This window comes from Macadamia integrifolia, chromosome 5 (assembly GCF_013358625.1).
Source record: "Macadamia integrifolia cultivar HAES 741 chromosome 5, SCU_Mint_v3, whole genome shotgun sequence".
Classification (NCBI taxonomy): domain Eukaryota; kingdom Viridiplantae; phylum Streptophyta; class Magnoliopsida; order Proteales; family Proteaceae; genus Macadamia; species Macadamia integrifolia.
The window spans coordinates 25,785,685-25,806,290 of record NC_056561.1 but is presented as its reverse complement, the minus strand read 5'-3'; the positions used below and the strand labels follow the sequence as shown (position 1 = coordinate 25,806,290).

General features: G+C 37.4%; 1 protein-coding gene, 1 long non-coding RNA gene and 1 pseudogene across 2 annotated transcripts in view; 2 read left to right on the top strand and 1 right to left on the bottom strand.

The window, feature by feature from the left end:
• Nucleotides 1–2,650: 2,650 nt before the first annotated feature.
• LOC122077983 lies at nt 2,651–6,058 on the top strand (annotated as a pseudogene).
• A 2-nt stretch (nt 6,059–6,060) lies between these two features.
• Nucleotides 6,061–15,098, top strand: LOC122080371. The gene is made up of 3 exons (XR_006140689.1): nt 6,061–7,800; nt 14,475–14,647; nt 14,777–15,098. It is a non-coding gene; the product is annotated as an uncharacterized LOC122080371 (long non-coding RNA).
• Nucleotides 15,099–17,956: 2,858 nt separating this feature from the next.
• The window catches only part of LOC122078649, a 61,354-nt gene continuing 58,704 nt past the window's right edge, over nt 17,957–20,606 (bottom strand). The window contains exon 2 of the transcript XR_006140141.1: nt 17,957–18,591. The gene's annotated coding sequence lies outside the window, so the exon portion shown is untranslated. The remainder of the gene's footprint in view (nt 18,592–20,606) is intronic.

Here is a 20,606-nt window from a genome sequence, read left to right as displayed (position 1 = left end):
AACTTGTCCAGAATAGTTGCCATTAATGAATTTTTACTGCAGCCATGCTTAACAGCAATGTAATCATGGTTATGCTTATTATTTACATTTTATTCTTTATCAAATGTGTCTTATTGCATAGTTTGAATTTTATAGAAAACCACTTGTTTGGATTTTGTAATGACTTTATCCATGCCCTTTCTAGTTACGACAGATATAAACTTCCTTTGAAATTTCCAATACTGAATATGGTATAGTAATGATGATATCATATATGGTGGATGAACAAGGATACCCTATAATCAACAAAGAGGTGTGTCTACAAATCATGACTCTCTCTCTCTCTCTCTCTCTCTCTCTCTCTCTCTCTCTCTCTTTCTTGCACACACACACACACACATGCACGCAAAGTCACAAACACACACAAACACATATTTTGGAATATCTTTCATTATCATTATTTGTTATACCTGTTCTAGGATCTTTTTTGCATTTAACATATGCACTTTTTTCTTTGCTTCATTTTTGAACTTATTTAATGTTTTCTAATTAAGGATGGGGCAACAGTACAACGTTTTCATAAACCTAGTCTACTGATAGTAAACCTAGTCTGGTGGTATCCTACGTAAACCAAAACCTATCCTTATTTGTCACAGGTTTGAAAGATAAAAAAATAATAACCAAGTAAATGAAAATACCAATAACCATCCTTACCCAGATGGACAAATTGCTAGATGCAGTAAGGAAGGGAGAACTCCAATCCTCCTCTTGTTATGCAAAAGAATACTTACTATACATCAAACTAGAAAGGAGTCAAAGAAAGCAATGAGTATGTGTGATGAAAAATCCAAGAGTCTCCAATTCAATATCGATTTTTAGAATGCCTAAACAAGTCCACCTTGTTCATTTAATGGCAAAAAAATTCACTTTTTTCACATCGAGGTGCCAATTTGAATGGCTGGGTTTGGGCCTGTTTGCACATAAAAATCAGAGTCCTTGGGCCTATGAATTAGTGCAGAATCCATTTGGGTTAGTTATGAATGACATGTATCAATACCATGTATAAAACTTAAAAGTATTAACTATATTCAAACATTTAGAAAATGATTATGATCAAGTAGATTAGATAAGAATCTCTGGTGATGTTTATATATGTGTTCTTGCATTTGTGTATGTTTGTATATATGTGAATTAGAAGGAGAAGAAGAGATTTTACAATGCCCTAAAGAAGCCAATGTCCTTCCGATTGCATAAAAAATCTATTTGTGGAGGAATCCCTGTGAAATTTATTTGATGGAGTTTTCTTCTAGCTTTTCTTTCCATTGAATAGGAATCGCCCGATCGAACGGTGATATTTTTATTACTAATAATATATAGAAATTTGGTCTCATGCCACCTGCCCCTCTGGTGGGTTTTCCCCCTATTGACTCTCTGCCCTCCCTAACTCTCCCTACCCATCCACCCCCAACCCTTTATGTCCCTCTTCACCTCCTTTCCCTCCTTCATCCTTACCCCTGAAATAGCTAGGTGGAAGCTTTGCGTCACGAGTCACTTTCTTAGTAGCAGACCTCCCTTCCATGTAGTTAAGAACTCCCTCTCCAAACAATGGAAAATTAAGGGAACTTTCGTCACTTACCTGCTTGATAACGGCATTTTCCTTTTCATCTTCTCCCTAAAAGAGGACTTACACTCTGTGATTGAGCTTGGTCCTTCGGATTGTTGGTTGAACCAAGTCGATATGGTTGCAATGATAACAGATACGGAATTACAAATATGTGTCAAGACTTCCGTGTATGAGGGTGTAAATTCCAATCCCATAGCAGATACTATAACTGACAGGCTAATATATTGTACATCAGAATATCACCAAGTCTTTCTAGTAACACTATGTGCTGTTTATTATAGTAAAGACCATACCCCATGTCTGGTAATAAACCTGAGTCATGTCAGTTATTTTATAATTAACAAGAGTGGTATTATACGGCAATATAGGCCGTTAGTTCCAATAGAACAAATGAGGAAGTATTGATGTTTTTCATGTAATAGGAAGAAATAGTGGTATCTGTAAGCTGAAATCTGCAGTAATGTGCCACTCCAAGGAATCCGACAAGGAGAGGTAACCAGGTTGGATCTGTGCCTGTCCAATATGACCTGCACGTTGAGTAATAAAACACCCAAAGATTGGCACTGGAAATTTTATCTTGTCAAGTAGTTGACATAGCTGCCCATTTTATGACAAGTGGCTGAAAACGTAAGATGATCAGCCATCTAGGTAACATTGCCGGTGTAAAGCATCACCAGTGATATGAACTGGAAAGTAAATAACAGGCTGAGTTAAGGCACTAATGCTGGATGTGTTTAAGAAGGTTGATGGTGCTGCATGCAGGCTGAAGTAGAGGATAAATTGCTGTCCCAAGTTGGCCTCTTCTACTGCTGCTACCACTTCTCTGCTGCATACATGCATACAGGTAAGGGAAGACTAAAACTAATATGTTGTATAGTACTTTAGAAGCATTAGATTTCCTCATTCTTTACTTTCCTTCCATTTTGGGTCTATTTGGTTGGAGGGGAAGAGAAATTGATGATCAAATGCTGTGGGTGTTGGCGGGGCTGCTACCTGATGATGGTACTATTTCTGTCCAAGGACTACTGCTGCTACCTACTGCTGTCCATGAAGCTCAGGGCTGCAAACAAGCAAAATCAGAGGGCTGGACGGCTGTCCAAGCATGGGAATTGCTGTTGGAACCTCCCTACTGCTATATCTGCAAAATTAAGGTAAAATTTTATCTCCTTACATTCTGTACTGTAGGTTACCTGTATGAAATAAAATTTCAGCTAGGTTTCCCAGGCTTCCAAAAAACCCAGAACTGGGAACCTTGGCTGTGCATGCCTGGGAATTAGCTGAAACTCAGTCACGGGGACTGTGTATTTCACTGAAGCATAATTAATAGGAGTTAAACTAGGTAGGAATTAAACTAATTAAGGTTCCTGTAAGCCGAAATTGGGCTGAATTGGTAGGCTAGGAAACCCAGCCTTTGAGGTTTTTACCTGTAGGCCTGGGATTTGTGTAAAATCAATTACAGAGACTGAAATTGGGTATGATTCCATGCTGTACATATAATAAATTGGCAGTGTACAGATCTCATGTGATCCCTATGGGCCCCTACAGCTAAATTGAGAGCTATTGGTGTATAGTTGGCAACCCGAGACTTGAAACTGGTTTCCTTGCCTGAGAATTAGGCAAGCCTATATTGTACAAGGCTGTTGGGTCTTGATACCCATGCTTTCCATGCAATTTGAATAGTGTAGAGGTGATAGGACCTGTCCCTACAGCTAAATGTAGTTGGGTTTAGGGCTGTTCACTTAGGAGATCCATTCCCTAAGCTGGAAACCCAACTGCAGTACTGGGTGGTGTTGTGGGCTGCTGTCCATACCTTTGGGACAGTTTATGAGGCCTGCAATCATCTCTGTGATAACCCACTAATGGGTACCAGACCTTATATGAATGGGATTTCCACCCCAGAGCTGGAAACCCAAGTACAGAGATGGGGCTTATAAAAGAAAGTGCTGAAATTATAAAATGAGTACTGTGAGCATATTAACCCTATGCCTGGGGATAGGTACATGTCCGTATTTTATACCCAGAGTTCACATTTACGGGCTCATTCTTTTTCATGGTGATGTGGTTTTTGCAGCTGCAGTGTTGGATGTGCTGCATCATTTCCATTATGTAACAGGGCGGCAAGAAAATGTCACAATTTTGACTTGGTTGAATTGAATTGTATATTTATCATAGTTTTGAACGCCAGATGGCCACTGAACTATCAAAATGGTGAATTTCATAGGAATTAGAAGCACAAAAAACAAGTAGGTATCAACTGAGAAAATATTAAATGACCCAAAAAAGAAAATAATAAAATTCCATTTTTCCCCTTATCTCTGGATCATCATCAGCGCCATCATATCATCAGTTTCCTCTTCCTTTCCAAGCCCTTCCCGTTATGATGCTAACACATCGTCCTTCTATCTTCTTCCATTCCTCTCCAACTTGGCCTCCATCCCTTCTTCCACCTCTGTATATCTCCAACAATGCACCTGTTATTCCGCCACTCTCATCCCCAACCACCAGAACTCCAAAGATGAGGCCTGACTGGGGGGATTCCCTCTCCAACAGTTCCTCCATGGCCTCCTTTTGCCACCCATTGTTCGCCGCTTCAGGCCCTGCAAGCCCAACTCGTCGCCACCATTTCCATCCTGTTACTATACCTGAATGCGACGAGTCCAACACCTCTACTGTGGATTCCGGAAGATGGGTCAGCTTCCAAATGGCACCATCACTACCAGCTGCAGCTCCGGCGTCTCCTACCTTCAATCTTGTGAAGCTCATGGTAGCACAGAATAACTCGCCCCAGGATTACTCCGCCACCCTGATAGTTTGGGGGCAAGGACCAGAGTTCGAGTTTGAGAGCGGAAGGGTGGCATACATCCTTTTCCTAGGGTTTAAAATGAGAAGAAGCATTTTTTATTTGTATTTTGTTTTAGGGTCAAAAAGGTAAAATTCATTTGAAAACTAACGGTGTTAGAGTTTAAGGGTACATTTGCCATTTTTTATTTTTTAGGGTGGTATCTTAGATAAATTTTAAAAATAGGGGTGGTACAAGATAATTTTCCTAAAAATTTTGATGAGTGTCTTGTAGGGAAAATGGATAATGAAGATAGTCAGTAAGCAACATTGTTTCTGTACACAGATTTGACATACTTTACCATTCTATTTATATGTTTCGAAAGAGTTAGTCTGATATAATAGTTCATATAACTGATATTTTGTACGCAGAATTAAGGCTTGCATGGACACAATGTGTTAGCAAGGTTCAATATGAAATCAGTGTGGACATCCATGGAATCAGGGATGGCCATCAATGAGGAAGGTATGCATCTTCTTGCAGAGAAATTACTGCTACAAGTCTGTTGGGCTAGAATTTAGTTCTTTTGATTGCAATTACTGCTGCAAAAAACAACTTTCAAGCTTCAAAAAACCAAAAATTGGCTGAAGGATGATAGTATTTTTTTCCATAAGGCCTTTGCTGAGATCTTTAAGATTTTGACATGGGAGTACTGAATTTTGTTAATTGAATCTTCAGATTATTAGAAGTTATGGAACAACCTTAGAATTTTTTTTCCCTACTGTTTCTACTTTCTACATAGGACATTTCAGATATTAAGGAAACATTTTTTGAAAAATAGAGGACGAGAAAAAAATTTAAAAATTAACCATGAAAAGGGTTGGAGAAAGAAATATTGCTACAACAGAATACTGGCTAGTTAGAGCTGATTATTTCTGCCATTTTGTGCCCTGTCCATTTACATGGTAAGGTGACATAACAACAATTATTACTTGAATCCAATCGATTTCTCAGCCCTTATAATGCGATCGAGAGGGAAAAATAAGAAAGACCCATTCTTCTCTCTTCCGGATTCGAATTGCAGAGGAGATGTGCAAGTCTCAGTAGATCATTTGAATGGTTTTTTCAATAAGATAGGGATTGGAAACCGACACGACTATTGAAAGGGAGTCCCTCTAGGCCTCTACTTCCTCCCTCCCATTAGGGTTTTAAAAATTTGAATCGGTCCGATCCAACCAATTCTTAGCTATTTGTAGGAGAAAAAGGGATCAGCTTTTGGATTTGGGAATTGACTCAAGAATTGATCAGATTCAAGTTGAAATATGATAATGTAATGTAACAACAATTATTACTTGGGCTTAGGTGAATTTACATAATGGCAGATAAGGCTAATAATGCATTTTCACTGTACCTTATGCAGTCAGGACATACTGGAGAGTTTGTATATGTTCTGAATATTAGCCTTCTAGCTTCTTATTATGTGGCAGGCCAAATCCCATGGTGGAAATTCTATTAATATTTCTAATCCACCTAGTGAAGCTAAAGAGGATGAATGTCAAGTGGAAATTATTGTTGAATACTTGCCAAAGGTGACTCAGGTAGGTCTGCTTGTCGGCATACTTCTAAATTATCAGTTTACTAGTTTCTTGGTTTCTGGCAGATCATGGTTTCATTGATAGCAGTAATTTCCTACTAGCTATTATGTATCAACAATGATATTCTTCCATTAAGTTCCAATTTTTTCAACTATCTTCTGTCCTGCTGGGAAGGATCATTTTGTTTGATTGTCTCTGAATTTATGTACAAGCCATGAAAGTTTGCACAAAACTAACTGAAAATAGAGCGTCTTTGATGAATGGAAACTAATGCACTCCATCAATCACCATTGTAGCTGCTGAGACTCTTGAATTATGTGTGACAGAATTCCTTAAAGAGAAGGTTTTAACAAAGTTGTCTATAAAGATTTCCATTATTTATGCTTGTTCTTGAACTCCATGTCTTGCAATAGATTTATATCCTCTTTCATTTGCAACAGATCAGTTCTTACTTCACATTAAAGCTTCTTAGGATTTTTTGGGACATCATCCTTGATGTCAGGGGACTTAACAAATCTGAGAATGATGATACATCTCACGGATCCCTCATATTTCTGGTTCTCAAATACATAAGGGAGATGCGGAGTTGGAGTTCATTAAGCATGTCTGCGCTGTTCTTGCTCTGGTTCTAAAATACATAAAGAGGATGCAGCATTGGAGTTCATTAAGCATGTTTGTGTTGTTCTTGCTTTAGAGTTCATTAAGCATGCTTGTTCTTTCCTCAATCTATGGTTGCACAGAAATAAATGGGTTTCCAGACTATTTTAGCAAGTGATAAGTTAAGAAAGAACATGAAAGGGATGGAAGTTAAGCAGTTAGGGCAGAGAAAAAGAGAAGTGCGAGAGAGATATGTCGGTCTAATACTAATCACCTATTTAAGTTCAGTATTTCTAGTATCTCTCTCTCTCTCTCTCTCTCTCTCTCTCTCACACACACACACACACACACACACACACACACACACACACACCCACCCACCCACACACACACACACACATAGTCACACACCCCTGAAGTCACAAAAACCCAAAACAATTCTACAGTCTTGGAAAATCATAGTATATGCCTGAGTTATGTTTCTTTGCCTACCACATACCCCTTTCATATTTCTATGAGCCTGCAGGAAGAGCTACTCAGACGGTGGTTTGTTCATGTGCAAGAGGTGAAACTTGGTATTTATGTCACATACAGTGTTGATTTCTTTTACTTGCTATTCTTGGAAGGTAGAACAGTTTATAATGGAATTATAATGAGCGACGCATATGTTGCTGTTAACCTTTTTCTTTGCCTCAAATTGTTCAGCCAAGAGAGAGAGAGAGAGTGGTACTTTGATCTATCGGTGTTCTTCTTACTTGTGTTTTCTTTGAGGTTCTCTAATCTTCTAGAGCTGTGTGGAGTTGCAAATCTTTCTTTTCATTTTGTTCTTATAAATCTTTTTGATTGATAAAAATGTTTTTTAATCTATGGTAAGAAAATTCTTTTTTCTATTCATTTTCAATTTGTGTAGGTTTTGAATATGTCACATTTTGGCCTGTTTATTTCACATAGTCCAGGGGGGTTCTCTTCTGATTGGCAGAGGATGCCCTTGCCTGGAAACATAGCACAACCAATTTTATTTAGTATTTTTAGTGAGCTACCTTTGTAAAGTCATATCGATATTTACGTTTCCTAACAAAACATTTGGTTTTGCCCTTTTCTAATATCTCGTGATATATGTGACTTAGTGATATTTGTCTTGGTCAATTTTTTTATGACGATGTGGATCATTGGGGTTGCTGGCACTGGTAGCAAATCAGCGATGTGCCATAATATTTATCAAAGTGGTAAGATAGAAATATTCATACAGTTAGTTTTGTAATTCTGTATTATGATTTTATGATTATTACTTGAATTGTTTGACCCTTAATAAACTATTCAAGAATGCCACATTTGTTTTACTGTGTGGGGGAGGACATAGAGAATTTGGAGTATACACCAAAACCAGATTATGAAGGGCAATTCAATGTGAAAAATGTGAAAACAAGGTAATGGGATTTCATTAATTAATTGTTTGATGTGTTCAGATAGCATTAGGTTTGCCATATACATTATTAGCATATCTTACCCTTTTATATTTCTATGGGCTTGCCTGAAGAGCTCCTTCGATAGTGGTTTGTTCATGTGCAAAGGCGAAACCTAGTATATATGTCACATACAACGTTGATTTCTTCGACCGGCCATTCTTAGATACAAGCTATTACTCCATTCAGCATTAGTAATGTTTCACTACCTACCACACGCACCCAACAAAAAATAATGTCCATAAATATTTTTCTCAAACACCTTACATGAATGTTGCATCTATTTTAGCCCTCTATTATTACTTCAGTTCTTCATATCTTACAAAATATTACATTGCATAATGTATCTTACCTTGCTTGTTTTGATTGAACTCTGTTGGATATGAAAAGTAAACATCCTGTGCATGGGTTTATTTTTAACTGCTTCATGAAACTCAAATTAATTGATATAAACTCATCTCATCATTATAATAATCTGGACTCCTGATTGCTTACATCCCTCTGATTTGCTTCTATTTGGTTAAATCATATGGTAGGCTGATACCTTATTGTGTCTTTTCGTTTCCTGCTTCTCTCTAGGAGATATTTGTGAGTATACCTACTGGTAAAGATTAATTAATCAGTTGATGTTGCAATTGTCTACTTACAAAATTATGGGAACAGTTTTCAGTCTGATTGTAATTATGGATAGTTATCAATATATTGTAACATCAAGATTAATTAATCAGTTGATGTTGCAACTGTCTACTTACAAACTATGGATAACTATTAGTTGCCTTTTGCTTCCTAAAAAAAGTAGTTACTTTGTTTTTGGTCTTGTTTCCACATCTACCCATATATAGGATTCTTATTTCCACTCTTTTGTATGTGAATGTCATCATCCTCCATCTCTTTAACATATGTCTCTAGAGTGTCCAAGGCATTGAGGCCCAAGAGTTGTGCGTTTTGCAAAGTGCATGCCTGTGTTCCTTTCCTTTATATGGTTGTATGCTGAACCTATAAAGGTGGTGGGATTAGATTCCAAAAGCAAATCAATTAGCATCTTTTGGGGGAAGGTTGGGGGATCCCTGCTATTTATGGGCCGTTGAACCAGATGGATGTACTGACCACAATATCCAGATTACCTGCTCTTATCTGGTCCTAGTTGAAGGCTCTTCTTTCCCCAAAAAACTGCTGCTTCATTGATGATAGGTCTAGCCTGTATTACAACCCTTAAGAATTTGATTAATTTGTTCTTTAGCAACTTTTGAGTTTAAATTCTGTTATAAATCTATGACACTGTTATTGATCTAAAATTTTAACTCATTATACATTAAGTATTATTTATCATATGTAACTCTCCTAGTCCTCAAACCACACTTTTTTTTAAAAAGTAAAAAAATAAACAAGAAATTTAGTACCCTTCCCCCCCCCCCTTCTCCTTGTTTTGTTTTGGACATATATGCAGACCACTTACATATTGTTTAATGCTTTTGAGTGTCAAAAGAATGGGGTTTTCATGCAACTTTGTTTCTCTCATCTTATATTTGGTATTTCTAATAAAATATCCCATTTGCTATCAATTATGTTGATGAACTTACCATTTCTTAACTGCATGTAAGCTTGGCTTGGCCTTCAACACTAAAGGCATTTTTCCCATGCTTGAATTAGGCTCTGCATGTTGTTATAAGGAGAGTGGTGGAGCTCTGCTTTAGTGGTAGTCTTTTGGTTTTATCATCTGTACTTTGTTATGCTCTTATTCATAATCAGTTTACTGGTAATATTAATGACTTGTTTTTTTGTCAGTAGCCAGTTGCATAGGCATATACTCAGTCATTTTTTTTTTTTTTTTTTGCATAAGGATGGGTCTACTTTCAATTCTAAGTAAAATTGTCCTCCTTATTCCTATGTTGTTACGAAGATATATTTCAACACAGGGGTTATAAAAACAAAAACAGAAAACTGATGTAAAGGTAGGAAAATGAGAAGCAAGAAATCAGTCTCATTTACATGGACTATTAGCTAGGGTTTTTTTTTCCTCCCCAATTGTTTGTTAAATTCATTTTCCAACAAACCCATAGCCTACTTGTTAATATTGCAGGAAAATATAGAAATAGGTGTTGTGGAAAATCTGAGGTGACAATATGATGGACAAATTGCTGATATAGAAATTATAGAGAAAAAGGATCTTGATCTTTTAAGTTGTTCCTTTTTCAACCTCATGAGAAAGATTTCTCCTTTGGAGATCCACTTGATAATTTGCTTCATTGAAATAGAGGTTTACTAGTCATCCATTTTTCATCATTGAATTTGTGGTTCACAAATTATCAATGTTTCATCCTTATTCTATGTTTGGTATCTTTTTTTATTCCTATTTTATATTTGTATGTGTAGTCATTTGGGAAATGATTATTGCTATAGAATCTTGATGGCTTGTGGAATATAGGTGGTGGCGATCACTTACAGGTGTTGTTTTCGTAAGAATGAGTAAAGAAAGAGAACTAATGGAAAGGGGAGTATGGGGATAGAAGACCATAGGTTTGGATCGTGTCTCCCAGTCTTTCCCTTGGGCCTTTCACCCACTCAAGACCTGGGCATCTCACCCTAACAACTGTATCTCACAGCCATGTCATAAACCAATTTTTTCTCATACTCCATTGAAGGGCTCGCCTCTCCTTCTTCTTGTTTTAATATAATCATTGAGAATTATAAAACAGGAAACTAAAAAGCAGGATTTATCCATTCGACGCTTCTTGGAGATTAACTATCTACTGAGGAAATAAAGAGAGAGAATAAAACTCCTAATTAATATGTAATTTAATTATAAATAGAAATAATAAAGATCTCAAACAGTCCACGCAAGGCAGTTTTTCTTTTGGCCCCAAGCTTTAATTCCCATCTTTTAATCTTCCCTAAATAATCTTCTTGTCTACAAGAAGCCTTTGCACAACAAGTATTTCAGCAAGTACAACTGTGTTGGGTGCCACTATATTCTTATAAGTTCTGGGAAATAAATCCATACAAGCTGTACAAGAAGAAAATCCTAGAAGTTCTCATTCGCAAGTGGAATATACCCATACAGATGGCATAAATATTTCACACTAATCTTCAATTACTCTGGCAGACAGTTTCATATAAGAATTAATTGGACTGCAAAGTTGGACTAAATGTGAGCCAACTTTAGAGTTCCAATTGTGGACTGACCATTCATGGACAAAATCTACATCATAGTGAGAAGATGATGCTGTCTATTCGATCAACAACAACAAACAATGTCAACTCAGCCTTCTCCCAACTACATGGGATTGGCTTCATGGATCCGTGTGAGGGGAAAAAAATGAAAAAAAAAATAACACAGCTACACCTCAGTGAAACCCAACTAAATGGAATCGGCTGCATGGATCCTTGCCCTCCAAACAGCTTTATCAAGGTAATACTCGATTCAAATCCTAAACTATGCATGTCTTTCCTCTTCACTTATCTTATGGTCATTTTTGGCCTACCACTAGCTCTTCTAGATCCTTCAATCTGAAGCCAACCACTCCTCCTTATTGGAAGCATCCCAAGGCTTCCGTTGAACATTGCCATCCCAACTCAAATGACTTTCTCGGAGCATGTCATGAATCAGTACCACTCCTAAATTAGCTTTAATATAGTCAATGTCTTTCAATGTGGTGATCAAAATTTGTATAGATGTTTTATTGCATGTCCAGTTTCTCTTGCTATAAGAGCAGTATTTGAAGTTTCTCCTCCTACATTATTGTGTAAAGGAAGTAGCTTAATGATACATAAGAACCAAATAAGTGCATAAAGAGGGATCTTACTTAAACATACCCGTATAAACCACTTTTAGACACCCCTTCCCACTCTTGTACAATTGTTTTTATATTTTCCTCTCTGTTATATTGCTTAAACTGTATGTGTCATCATGTGTTTGTAGATTTTTTTTTCTTGGGTGTAACATCACAATGTTAGTTTAAAAATACATTTACCAGTGTGTGGAGCTAACTGTATTAACTTGTCCAGAGTAGTTGCGATCAATGAAGTTTTACTGCAGCCATGCTTAACAGCAATGTATTATGGTTATGCTTATTGTTTACTTTTTAATCTTAATCAAAAGTGTCTTATCACATAGTTTGAATTTTTTAGAAAAATCATTTGTTTGGGTTCCGCAATGACTTTATCCTTGGCCTTTCTAGTTACTATAGATATAAACTTCATTTGAAATTTCCAATGCTGAATATGGTATAATAATGATGATATCATATATGGTGGATGGACAAGGATACCCTATAATAAACAAAGAGGTGAGTCTACAAATCATGATGCCCCTCTCTCTCTCTCTCTCTCTCTCTCTCTCTCTCTCCCCCCCCCACACACACACACACATGCACACAAAGTCACAAACACATATTTTGGAATGTCTTTCATTATCATTATTTGTGATGGCTCTGGGATTTTGTTTGCATTTAACGTATACACTTTTTTTCTTTGCTTCATTTTTGAACTTTGTTAATGTCTTCTAATTAAGGATGGGGCAACAGTACAAGGTTTGTATAAACCTAGTCTGATTATATCCTACGAAACCGATTTGAAAGATAAAAAATAATAACAAAGTAAATGACAATACAAATAACCATCCTTACCTAGCTAGACAAATCGCAAGATGCAGTGAGGAGGGGAGAACTTTGATCCTCCCCTTGTTATACAAAAGAATACTTACTATACATCAAACTTGAAAGGAGTCAAAGAACGCAATGAGTCTGTGTGATGAAAAATACAAGAGTCTCCAATTCAATATTGATTTTTAGAATGCCTAAACAAGTCCACCTTGTTCATTTAATGGCATAAAAATTTCACTCCTTTCAAATTGAGGTGCCAATTCGAATGGCTGGGTTTGGGCCTGTTTGCACATAAAAATTAGAGTCCTTATGCCTTTGAATTAGTGCAGAATCCATTTGGGTTAGTTATGAAAGACATGCATCAATACCTTGTATAAAATTTAAAAGTACCAATTATATTCAAAAATTTTAAAAATGATTATAATCAAGTAGATTAGATGAGAATTTTTGGTGATGTTTATTTATGTGTTCTTGCATTTGTGTATGTTTGAATATATGTGAATGAAATTTATATATAAAATATATTCTTATAACTAATAATATATTGAGGTCCTCTTTGTTAAAGTAGGCCCTATAGTAGTCTAATCCTCGAGTCTTGCCTGAGACTCCTTAGTCTCTTCAATCATAGAAAATGGCTCCTGGTCTCCCCTTCTATCCTCCCATGCCATTTCTATCATTTGGGCCTCTCTCTCGGCTCTTATGTGTAATAGCAGAGAGGAAAAAAGTGTTTGGTCCCCTTCCCCCTCTTGGAAATTCTCCTTTTCCTCCGCTTGGAATCTTGTTCGCTCTCCTAGTCCCTCTATTCCTTGGCATAAAATTGTCTGGTTCAAATCTCACATCCCCCAACACAGCTTTAGGTTTGGAGAGCTCTCTCCAACTACCTTCCTATGTAGGCCTTTCTCATCCATCGCCATATCACCGTCCCCCCGCTTGTTGCTTATGTTGGAACCAACCATTTATTTTTTCGATTGCCACTTCACCTCCTCCATCTGGAAGAGTGTCCTTGCCAAATGCTATCCGGCCAGGAGAAGTCCCTTCACCGAAGAGAGAATGGATCTGGATCAACATGACCTTTGGCACTAGCTCTATCTGTGAAGCAGAATGCCAGCATATTGCTGGGATTGGCCTGACATAGCGCCTAATCCAATAATACAATAGGTGTCATGTCCTCAAGGATGCAACAACTATTTTTTGTTTTTTTGGGGGAGGGTAATAAGTATAATAGGTCAATTATGATACAAAACTTGATTCAACATAAACCAACCATGGTTCAATTTGCCTACTTCACCAGTCAGAACGATTGTATACTTCAACATTCTGTGTCTATGAATCTATTTCATCCCTTGCTACGTAGACATTTTTATTGGAGGAATTGAGAAAGGACCCTTGTTAAGTCAGATCATTCCAAAATCAGTTGTTATACAGTGGGTGATGGAGCTCTGCTTAAGTGGTAGTCATGTGCATTTTCCAATTTGTACTTTGTTATGCAAGTGAAGGCTCTTATTCATATTCAGTTTATTGGCATAATTGGTGATGTGGTTCTTTGGCATTACCCAATTGCATCGGCTTATACTTAATTATTTTATAATTTTGGTTGCACTAGGATTGGTCTAGTTTCAAAGCTAAGTATAAGTTTCTTCTTTTTCCTATGCTACCTTGAAGATATATTTCAATACAGGGGTTGTAAAAGGAAAACCAAAAAAGTAACGTAAAGGGTGGAAAATGAAAAGCAAGAAGTCAATCTCATGTGCAATGGACAGTTAGCTGATTTTTTTTTCCGCATTTGTTTGGTTAAATCATTTTCCAACTATCCATGGCTACTTGTTAATATTACAGGTAAAGATGGAAATAGATGTTAAGGCATGCATAGTTGAGGCGGTGATATGATGGAAAGATTGTTGATAAAGAAATTATGGAGAAAGAGGATCTTGATGTTGTAATTTGTTCCTTCCTCAACCACATGAGAAAAATTTCTTGTTTGGAGTTACACTTGCTTGATTGAAGTAAAGGTATACTAATCATCCACTTGTCATCCTTATTCCCTGTAAGGTATCTTTTTCTTTTCTCTTTTTTAATTTGTATGCATAATCCTTCGGGTTATGATTATCGCTGGAGAATATTGATTGCTTGTGGAATAGGTGGTGGCAATCCCTTACAGGTGCTTCATTGGAAGAAAGATTTGAAATCTATTAATTCTATTTTAGGGCAAGAGAATGCTAACCTGCTGGAGAAAGTACACTCCATTATGTAGGAGAATCTTCAGTAAGGAAGTAGAACGGTCTTTCAGCCCCAGATGTGTTCAGGCGTAGACACACACAAATGGGTAGCTTTCTTTCTTCCTATATTTAATTGGAATGGTTTATGTTTGGAATTACAGAGTAGATGGATGAAATGTGTTTTACTCCATGAGCTTGCCCGAAAGACATACTTTCCACTATAATAAGTTGAGACTTGATTTCCTATCGTTGATTTTGTGCATGTTTACAACCTTACTGTAATTTAAGGTTAGGTCTCAACAATCTAACCCCAGGAAAAATCAATGTGTCACCACAAAACAATAAGAAAATACTCCACACAAAGGTACAACAAACCAAAACAATTTACCCCTAAATGTTAGGTTAGAAATTAGGATACATCTATGAACAATATGATAATAATCAGAACTCAAATAATCAACCCATAATTGGGGCTCAAATCCCAGTCGAATCTACGGGACTTGATATGGCGGCATAATTTCTTGCCAAAAATCCAAGGGCCACCTTCAAGGGCTCTGTTTTTGCCATCTTCATTCAAGAAGTTGAAAATAAAAATACCATATCATGGAGGAGCATCAAAAGCATACCTGAGGTTCTTCACTACCAAGAGATAGAGGACTTCACTATAGGGAAGGGAGGTTTGCTCCCTTGAAAGTGCAATGATGAGGCAGTTTTTTTATTTAGCAATCTCTAAATCTAGCAAACCCAAAAGGCAGAAGCCCACCAACAACTCATTGATCATACTGGGGGGAGGGATGAAGGGCAGGGGAAAGCCATTTCAAGAAGGCTGGGAATGAGGAGAGACAACAGATTTGCAGGTTTTGGTCGGGGAGGAAGAGGTGGTAGGAGAGAGAGGGGAGTGTATAGGATAAGGGAGAAGGGTGGCAGCAAATGGGAGGGGAGGAGGAGGAATTCAGCCAGTAGAATCCAATGAAGGGGGATGGGATACGGGAAGGTCAGGGAAGGGACATGAGAAGAAGGTTAGGGAAGGGACATGGGAAGGTCGAGGTAAAAAACACACCTTAATTACATCATTTATGTTGGTAGAAATTTTGAAAGTATCATATTGATTTTTTTATTTGGAAATTAAATTAAATTTTAATAAGAGAAATAAGTTGCATATATCACTATTAATAAATCATCTAACTAGAATAAGGATAGCTATTATTCGCCTTTTGCTTCCTTAAAAAAGTAGTTACTTTGTTTTTGGTATTGTTTCCACATCTGCCCTATTATGCTTGAGTTCTGCCTCTTGGAGATCCTATGCTTTTGAGATCATATGTAGGATTCTTATTTCCACTGTCTTTTATATATGAATGGCATCATCCTCCATCTATTTAACATATGCCTCTTTGGTGTCTAAGGTCATATTGTTTTTATTATATGCTGTATTTGGTTGCTTTATCGGAGGAACTAGTAGGAATAAAAGGAGAAAGGAAAGTGAAAAAGAAAATGAAAAATTTCCTTCACTAGTTGTTGCTCTGGAAAAAAAATAAGAGATTGTAGCTTGTTATACAAAATTTGTATTTGGTCATTTTTATATGAGGGGGAGAAAAATTCTGGTATGACAATTTTTTCTCTAAATTTTATTTTTCTATGCTATCCCACTTAATGAGTCATAAACCCAAGGATAATAACCTTTCCAAAAAGTAGTTACTCATTTCTCAAAGTTTTCTCCCACTTTTGCAACCAAATAATTGCATCTCCTATATTTTATTTGATTTTCCTCTCTCACAGCACGAGGGAAAGCAACCAAACATAATTGCTCAGAGTATGAACTAACAAGCCTTTGTCTGCACCCTTAACCCTTTTATCTTTCTTCTTTTTAGGTCACTATTGTAGTACGTGGTTGTGATGCAAACAAGTTGATTTTAAAAAGTTTAAGGTAAGGTTAGGGACATGGAGAACTGACTTAGGTGAAATAAAAGAAGTAATGGGAATACTGCCTTTAACAGAAACAAAGGAAAGGGTGCCATCAGCCACCCAAATCTTATCCTTATCCAAAGCAATAACCCATGATGGAGTTGTGGAAGGTGCAGATTAGGTGACATACATAGCGGAAGCTGAGGCATCCTGCGAGGTAGATGGACTATCAAGCTAAGACATAAACTGGCTGACCACTGCAATATCATCATTAGAGAAGGAGCTGGTATCTGCCTGTGAGGGTCCTCGAGGATCAGTCTTTGCCACAGTAGCATGGGCTATAGCCCCACTTCAGCGATCACCACGTGTACTAGTAGACCCACCACGTGTACTAGGGCGGCCATAAAGCACCCAACACCTATTATGAGTGTGCCCAGGTTTCCCACAATAATCACACTGAGGTCTATCCCTGTCATCCCCACGGGAAGATCCTTGGCCTTAGTCGCCTCCATGCCATTCTCTGTGAGTGGTGGAAGAAAGAGCAGATCACTCAAGTGGACGAGCAGACTCTATAGCACCTCTTCTAGTCTCCTCACTCAATAAGTAGCTGCACACCTCATCAAGGGATGGAAGGGGTGACCATCTCAAAATCTGTATCTGGATTTGCTCATAATCTGAGTTCAACCCCCAAGTAAGATCAGAACTCACTCCTTTTCAATGAATCTGTAAACCTTGGCTTCATCTTCCGGATTAGACAATTGAAGGTCTCGATAATGATCATACTCCTCCCAGAGTCCAACAACAATATTGTAATACTCAGATATAGTCTTGTTTCCGTGCTTCATAGAGAAGGCCTGTTGGAGGAGTTGGTAGACCTTAATAGAGTGAGCCACCCTGTCATAGGTCTTAGAGACAATATCCTAGATATCCTTATCTGTTTCCTTTCAGATAAATCTTCTGCCAATCTCAGCTTTTATGGAAAAGAGCCAAGTCATAACAATGGATTTGCAATTTCCCACTTATGATATTCTGGGTTAGAGATAGTGGGAACATTGATAGCTGCATTAATATATCCAAGTTTGCCCCGACTCCTCAAGGATAGCTTCATAGATTGTGACCAGTCTAAAGAGTTGGTGTTATCCAACTTGACAAGGGAAATCTAGTGTTGGGGTTGGCAAAGATAATCTGGCTGAGAGTGGTACTACTCGGCCCACCGATGTAGCTTCCGAAGGTTCAATGAGATCAGACACTATGAGTGGATACTCCTAAACAATCAAAGTGGGAGATCCAAAGCAAGGGGCAACACAATAGCCCAATATCGTCTTCTCAGAACCAGAAAAAAAAAATCCAGCACGCTAAAGACACATGAAACTTGGGATAAAACCAACCAAATCCACTATTAAGCTGTAGAACATCATTCCAGTCTCACACATATGCATCATAAGATAGGATACATGCATAAAAAAAAACCCAAGAGCACAATACTAGTCATTTCAGGCCATATATGCAGAAAAAAGGTTGTTGTTGATACCTGGCAGAAAGCAAAGATGTGAGTTGTTCCATCAACACCACAAATTTCAAACCACAACTTAGGATAGCCAAACAAGGGGCCTTGGGCGACACTTACAGGCCTAACGCCATCCTTAACACTTGCTTGATGAGAGAGAGAGAGAGAAGCTCGAAGTTAGACTTGGCGATAATGGTGCATAGGTCAATAAAGCTTGGTTCGGGCTCCAACAATGCTGTGTAATGCTTCAATCTCCCTCCAAGAGTCTTCATGATGCTTCTAAAGCTCCATTAGGTACCTTGTTGAATTTGTTTTTACATAATATAGCCTGTATTGGAACCCTAAAAAACAAAGGAGTCCAAAAGAGACTCAAAGAATGAGAGGAAGAAAACTTAGTCGACTCTCAAACTCCTTATAAATGCTTTGATACCAAGTTGGAAGTTGAGTAAGAGAAAGAGAGAAGAAAGGAGGAGAGGAGAAGGAGAGACGATGAGAGGAGAAAGAGAGAGATGAGGGCAGAATTGTGTGTGAGCACATTTTCTCACCTCATATATATTAGTTTCTAATAATAATTTAGGGAATTACATATTCCTCCCTAGGGAGGTGAAAGAAAAATAAAATGAAATACAAAATGGACAACTTAACATAAACACAGTTCCTCAAGTATGCCTATTATATGCATTCCAACAATTGTCTCATTAATCACATTATAATGTGAAAAAGAATTGGGATTTTTGTCACATGAATTTTTCGGTTATACAAAAATCTAAAGATTGCCTCAATAAATGTTGAGTAATTAGTGAATCCATGTTAGTGAGAGAAATTAATATGAGGATTACCATTTTTCTGTATACTATCAAATATAGTTTCCATAAATCATTTACTTTATATAGATCCTATCAAATGTGTTTGGAAAGAAAAGTTCAGGCTCCCTACACCATGGTCTACTATGGTGGCTCAAAAGTGGAAGACTTGGGAGCCAAAAAGTAGTTAAATTAACTTATAACAATTAACGTAATATACCAATAACATCTCTACAACTACACAAAATTGTAAGTACTCAACGGAAATTACATATCCTATTTAGGAGATAACAAAGCATACTACTATCAACTATCCCAGCTCTTGATTCATCCTCTACCCCCAACCCTTTCTGGAATCTCTCTCTGTTCTCTTGATCTCTCTTACATGACCTAGCATCAGTTCTCCCCATTCCCTCTCCAACTAATAACTATCCTAGCCACTGATTTTCTCTCCCTTTAGGATGAGCTAGCAAAGATTCTCCCAATTTTCTCTCCCACTAATAAATATTCCAGGCCCTGATTTTCTCTCCTTCTCTACCCCTAACCCCTTTCTCGAATCTCACTCACTTCTCTCGATCTCTCACACGATCTAGCATGACTTATCCCAATTTTCTCTAACATTAATAACTAGCCCAACCCCTGATTTTCTCTCCCTCTCTTGCACGACTTAACAAAATTCTCCCGATTTCTCTCTAACTAATAACTATTATAGGACCTGATTTTCTCTCTCCTTCGATGGCTTTCACACGACCTAGAAAACATTCTCCTGATTTTCCCTCCCACTAATAATTATCCTAGCCTCGATTTCACTCTCGGCTACCCCCAACCCTTTCTCGAATCTCTCTGTTCTCTTGATCCCTTGTCAAGCTCTGATACCAAGTTAGAAATAAGGAAGACTAGGGTTAGAGATGAGGGAAGAAGAGGGAAGAGAGGAAGAAGAAGAAGGTAAAAAGGTGAGAGAAGGAAAAGGAAATCAGTGTAAAACGTTAGGGAGGCTTCTTGCCCTTTCCCACATATCTTAAGTTCAAACAATTCTTAGGAATATTACATAGAGCTCCCTAAAGGAGGTGAAAGAGAATAAAAGAAAATACATAAAAGGACAACTTAACATAAAACAGTTCCTAAAGTACCCCTATTACATACATTCTAATATAGGAGACCTACTACTTTGGGTTCTCCAATAAAGGTAACCACATAATTAAGTCTCTACAACCTTAGATAGAAGGCTATACACTAGATGTCACACCCCACTCCCGGCAGTCCCAACTTACCATTAGGAATATCAACGGTATGAATAAGACACGCATCTGTCTTACAAACCTACCAGGATCTCTGATAGTAGTATCATAACATTTTCACCATCTCACATCACAAACAAATATAAGTAACAGAATCAGAGTATAGTAGCGGAATTTATAAGTAAAATGGGGAAACATCTAATGGTAATATAATAGTAATTACCGAGTTATTCTATTACATTCATCCATGATATATACTATAATCTCAAGAAAATATACAATCCACAACTAAATCAAAAAAT